This window comes from Panthera onca, chromosome D1 (assembly GCF_046562875.1).
Source record: "Panthera onca isolate mPanOnc1 chromosome D1, mPanOnc1 haplotype 2, whole genome shotgun sequence".
Lineage (NCBI taxonomy): Eukaryota > Metazoa > Chordata > Mammalia > Carnivora > Felidae > Panthera > Panthera onca.
The window spans coordinates 52,441,579-52,447,732 of record NC_138348.1 but is presented as its reverse complement, the minus strand read 5'-3'; the positions used below and the strand labels follow the sequence as shown (position 1 = coordinate 52,447,732).

At 40.8% G+C, this 6,154-nt stretch overlaps 1 protein-coding gene across 1 annotated transcript in view; it reads right to left on the bottom strand.

The window, feature by feature from the left end:
* Nucleotides 1-1,770: 1,770 nt before the first annotated feature.
* LOC132677163 (uncharacterized) overlaps nt 1,771-6,154 on the bottom strand; it is a 286,729-nt gene continuing 282,345 nt past the window's right edge. The window contains exon 4 of the mRNA XM_078433992.1: nt 1,771-1,979. The gene's annotated coding sequence lies outside the window, so the exon portion shown is untranslated. The remainder of the gene's footprint in view (nt 1,980-6,154) is intronic.

The window sequence follows — 6,154 nt, the reverse complement described above, 5'->3', positions numbered from 1 at the left end:
AAATAAACTCTGATAATCTTCCTCCCATAGACACATTTTATTTTTTCTAATAATTTCTAATGTTTTTTTGTTTTGTTTTGTTTTTGTTTTTGTTTGGTTTCAGGAGTAGAATATAGTGATTCATCATTTACCCATAATACCCAGCGCTCACAAGAAGGGCCCTCCTCTATACCCATCCCCCATTTAGCCCATTCTTCCACCTACCTTATTCCATCAACCTTCAGTTTGTTCTCTATGGTTAAAAGTCTCTTATGGCTTGCTTCCTTCCCTCTCTTTTTTTTTTTTTCTTCCCTTGTGTTCATTTATTTTGTTTCTTAAATTCCACATATGAGTAAAATCACATGGTATTTGTCAGTCTCTGAATGACTTATTTCACATAGCACACTACATTCTGGTTCCACCCACATCTTTGCAAATGACAGGATTTCATTCTTTTTGATGGCTGAGTAATATTCCATTATATATACATATATATCCTCTTCTTTATCCATTCTTCATCCTATGGACCTTTGGACTCTCTTCAGAATTTTGCTATGTTGATAATACTGCTACAAACATTGGGGTGCATGTGTCCCTTCAAATCAGTATTTTTGTATCCTTTGGGTAAATACCTAGTAGTACAATTGCTGGATTATAAGATAGTCTTATATTTAACTTTTTGAGGAACCTCCATACTGTTTTCCAGAGTGGCTGCATCAGTTTGCATTCCTACCAGCAGTGCCAGAGGGTTCCCCTTTCTCTGCATCCTCACCAACATCTGTTGTTTCTTGTGTTGTTAATATTAGACATTCTGACAGGTGTGAGATGGCATCTCATTGTGGGTTTGATTTGTATTTCCCTGCTGATGAGTGATGTTGAGCATCTTTTCATGTGCCTGTTAGCCGTCTGGACATCTTTTATGGAAAAATGTCTATTCATGTCTTCTGCCCATTTCCTAATTGGATTATTTGATTCTTAGGTGTTGAGTTTGATAAGTTATTTATAGATTTTGGATACTAACACTTTATCAGATATGTCATTTGCAAATATTTTTCTCCCATTCCATAGGCTGCTTTTTAGTTTTATTGATAGTTTCCTTCACTGCCATACACACATTTTGAAGTGAAACCTTGGGATACACTCTCAAGGCATGGTTGAAATGAAGTTTATCTGTTTTTGTTAACTGGTAACTTTTTTTTATTTTTTTTTTAATGTTTATTTATTTTTGACAGAGAGAGAGACAGAGCATGAACTGGGGAGTTTTTGACAGAGCAGAGAGAGAGGGAGACACAGAATCCGAAGCAGGCTCCAGGCTCTGAGCTGTCAGCACAGAGCCTGACGTGGGGCTCAAACTCACTGACCACGAGATCATGACCTGAGCCAAAGTCGGACGCTCAACTGACTGAGCCACCCAGGTGCCCCTGGTAACTCTTAATTATATCTGCAAAGACCATATTTCTAAATAAGGTCACATTCACAGGTACATGAAAGTGGAGTTAGAACTTCAACATATCTTTGTGGACACATTTCAACACATAATGTGTAATTTTTTTTAATCAGGAATTGTCAACTATGGTTGTTGCCTATAATAATTAGGCATCATTGGGGTATTATAAGAGTTGAAGGAAATGTCAGATAATCAGAATAATGTGACACATTTTGAGCTCTGGATATTTATTATTACTATTACTAGTGTTATTCTTGGTGTAACTTTATGTAAAGTTTGAGTCTCCCTGTCTATCGTGGCAGTAACCATTCTTTGATTATGTATTTTGAATATGTGGTGTTTTCTACAAAGTAGGGTCAAAATGTTTTTTCAATGAAAAAGTAAAAGTAATTTTATCCTTGCAAAACCCTCTGTCATAAAGTTTATTATCCCCATATTACAAATGAGAAAATTGTGGACTTACGAAAACTATACAGGAAGAAGCGATCAGGCTGTCGTAGAACAAGAGTTCAAACTTAAGCTTCCAATTATCTCTTCCCAGCATCATTATGACCTGACAGTGAAAAGAGATTAATCATTTATAAGAAATTCTTGAGAACAAGGATATTTTGCTTAGAGTAAACTGCATGCTTTAGCAACATTCTTTCATGGAACAATAATTCACTCATGAACTCATTTTCTTCATTTGGTATGTCTATCAACCCTATTTTATGCTGAAAAGATCTTTAGTGCTTTACCTAGACCTGCTAGGTAGCAAGGCAGAGGTGGGGCAAGGAGAGTAGTTAGTGCATGTAGGGAACAAGTTTATTTTCCAGGTACATTCCTGCCCTGATGTCTTCTTCAGCAGTTGTGGGTAAGAAGTGTGAGACCTAGAACCAGACTCCACTTGCTCTCCTCTCTCCAAGATTCCTGTGCCCCAAACCCCAAAGATCCTACATTTAGCTGGAAAGTCCCTATCCTAAGACGCATCTGGGAAGGTCCACAGGAAAGGCTATTTTCTAAGTCCTACTGTGCATCAATGCAAAGAGGTGGCTGCACTGGTGGAAGTTCCACTTGTTCCCCAAGGAAGCAATGCCAAGTGTTGCCCTGTGGAAGGTGAAGATTGTTAACAGTTGAACTTTCCCATACTTATGTGACAGAGTTTAAACCAAGCACAGCCATGAAGGTAAAATCTTGGCCATGAGACCACGTGTGTGTAAACAGGACCCCTCCCAGGGATGTGCTTGTGTCAAGACCACTGGTGCTCCCACTGCAGGAGAGGGGCTCACAGAGAAAGTGCTCCTTGGCCCCTGGTTGCCCATGGTCCATGCTCCTCTGAGGCCCATGTCCTTTGATTTCTGGGGATGTTCCTCTGTCACCTCCTCCATGGAGTTATAGGGCTGAGGAGAGTTTACTCACTTCTTCCCCTCAGGTGCATCCGTATAAATTTTCCCTGAGAAGATTCTCATCATGCAGTTTCCTTACCCTTCTTTTCCCAGAGCTTCTTTATTTAGACTCCCCAAGAGCCCCCTGCCCTTACTTTATTGAAAATGCCGAATTAAGCCTTTTACAATACGTTCTCTTGGGAAATAGACCATAGGGCCTGAGGGCCCAAGTGTTTAACAAGGGCACCAACTCTGGTGAGCAATGGAAAGAGAGGGGGCACAGTGGAGCCAGAGTTCATAAAACCAGCCTCCAGAACTCATGGAGGGGTCAGTTTAGTGCTTTCTCTGGCAGCCAGAAACAGCAGCAGTGCAGCTTTCTGAAACTGGTGAGTCTCAAGCTGGACCAAGCAGGAAAATTGTGAGGAAGGAGATCATGAGAGGAGAGAGAAATCCAGGAACCTAGTACATAAAGGAAAAGGAACTCTTTCAATAGGGCCTGGTGTACATGCTGACCCTGCTAAGATGCTTAGATCTGGTGTAAGGCTGAGTGGCAGGGAGTGACCTCATGCTGTTATTTCATTCAGGGATGAGGCTGATTCATTTTGTGTTCATAAAGGTTTGCAAACTTCCATAGACTCCAAGGCCCCCTCCCATACCATGGCTGGGTGACCAAGGTCCTGTGCCTGGCTGGGTGAGAATCTTCCTTTCTGTCCTCGTCTAAATTCATCTATGAGTCAAGGTGGTCACTCCATTTTCCAGTCTTGGCTTGAGTCTTCTCTTGTAATTTTGTTTATTCAAGACTTGCCTGACCTTTGTAGACTGTCAGTGTATCATCATCACAGACCATGTTTGGTCAATAGTACTTAGCACAAGGATCACCCCTTTGTAAATGTCAGTCCATCAGTACTGGAACTGGATACTGAATATCAGAACAATGTCCCAGATGCCCAACAAGTCCTCATTGCTCACATTAGGAGGCCTCAGTTTCACTGAGGAGAATACAGAAAGAGAGGAAAAATGGTCCCAGCTCTTATGGAATTTACTAAACCAGAGCCAAAAGTATATTGCTACCTGGGAGAAAATACCAGTGTTATAGGAGGTCTGAAAAGGACATTTTTCCCTGTATCACTAAAAGGTGCTTGGCGACATTCTGGACTCCAGTCTCTCTGCCTGCTCATCCTTTCTTACACTAAATCCTGTAGTTCTCCCCATACCTCAAATACATCCTTCTTCTCCACCTACATGGCCTGCATTCAGATCTTCATCACTTTTCCTTTGTACTGTTCAGGACTCTCTGAAAGCCTCCCTCCCTGCTGTGTGATTCCCTGTGTCCCATCTACAGCACATCACTTCCCTGTTTCAAGTTCTCTGGGCCTCCTTACAGTGTATGTGATAATGCCTGCCCTCAGGTGGACCTCACAGAGCTGCCCCTGCACACCTTAACCATGTCTCCTGACCCTCTGCTCTCCTGCTTGCTTCCCCCAAAGAACTTAGGATCTATCACCCCCTAGCACCTCACCACCAATCATACTGATCATCCACATTGATATTTCTTCTCTTACCATTCCCTACACAGAGAGTCCTTCTTCTCCCCCAGGTGGATTTGCCTCATTTTTGTATCCTTCTCTGATGCTCTCAACTGCTTGTGTCTCTGGGCCTAACATGACTTCAGGAGATCATAGCCCCATTTTCTCTCCACAACACCTGAAGTTAAATATCATTTTTCCATTTCATAAATGAAGAATGTATGTATCATAGAGTTTAAATAGCTCATACAATGAGCATAAGAGCCAGACTTGGAATTCACTTGTCAGAGGCCAACTTTTCAACCATATCACTTGCTTCATTCTTCTCTTCCCACTGTTTGTACGATCAACTTTTTTAAAAAGTTTACTTATTTATTTAGAGAGAGAGAGAGCAAAAAAGAGCACAAGCAGGGGAGGGACAGAGAGAGATGGAGAGAATCCCAAGCAGGCTCTGCACTGTCAGCACGGAGCCTAATATGGGGCTTGAACTGACAAACCACAAGATCATGACCTGAGCCAAAACCAAGAGTTGGACACTCAACCAACTGAGCCACCCAGGCACCCCAGATCAACTTTATTAGAGCCACAACTATACTGTTTTATAAGTGCTCTTAAGTCAATTTTCCTCTATTACTTAAGCTCTCAGAAAATACCTGTATTGCTTAATCTATGTGGTACATTTGTATGCCTAACATTATAATCAGGTACCAACAAAGCACTGACTGATTTCTTGCTTATTAAATAGATCAAGTCACTGAGGATCCAGAACTTGAGGTTATTGGAAACCAGAAGTCCTTCCAAAAAAGTGGGTATGTTTTCTGTCTTATTATTTCTCTAATTCATAATGAAGGTCATCTTCCTGGTTACATATGTAAGTATATGAAAGAGCTAACCCCACCCCAGTTAGAACTCCTGAATCCTTGATTCGTCTTGCAGATCTACAATGGGTAGAAAGGTGTGTGTGTGCATGCGTGCATGCGTGCATGTGTGTGTGTGTGTGTGTGTGTGTGTGTGTGTGTGTGTGTGTTTGTGTGTGAGAATAATCTGTATTTGGAAAATCTGGGATATTCAAAGTGAAAGTCCTTAGATCAAATCAATACCTTCATTATCTTCTCTAGCAATAGAGAAGATACTTCACTCTCATAGAAATGGGATAGGTAAGCAGGATCAGTAATCCCAACTATGCTAATTATTTGCTTCCTGAGCTCCCTCTCTCATCCTGCCATGACTCCCCAACTCTTTTCTACTTGTTTGGCTATGACAGCCCTTACTGTCACCTTTCTTAGTACTTGGCCACTTAGCTCTTTGTTTAGTAGTGAGGGAAAAAAGACAGTTGCCAACAAAAACAACAAACAGCAACAACAAACAACAAGAATCAAAGCAGATGAGTTTATAGAACATAGATCCCACATGCTAGGATAATTGGATCTGAGCCAATTATCACAGATAATTCTGCTTACCATGTAAAAAATTCCTACATAGGTTTATATGCCTAAAACTGACTTATTGGCTAGCTTCTATTTTCTACCTTTGGTGAACTTCAACTATTTTGAATACTTTTCCTAAAGACACGTAGCTCTGTTTCTCAAAGATGTCTTTTATATGACAGTTATGGTCTCATTAGCATCTTTTTTTAAAATTAATTTTTTATTTGAGTATAGTTGACATAGAATGTTACATTAACTTTAAGTGTACAACATAGTGATTCCACAAATTTAAAATCATGCAGTACTTACCACAAGTATAGTTACCATATCACTGGAAGCCTGTTATCTCCCACTCCCTTTCAGCCATTTTTGCCCAACTCCCACCCTTTTCCCCATGCAGCAACCATTAGT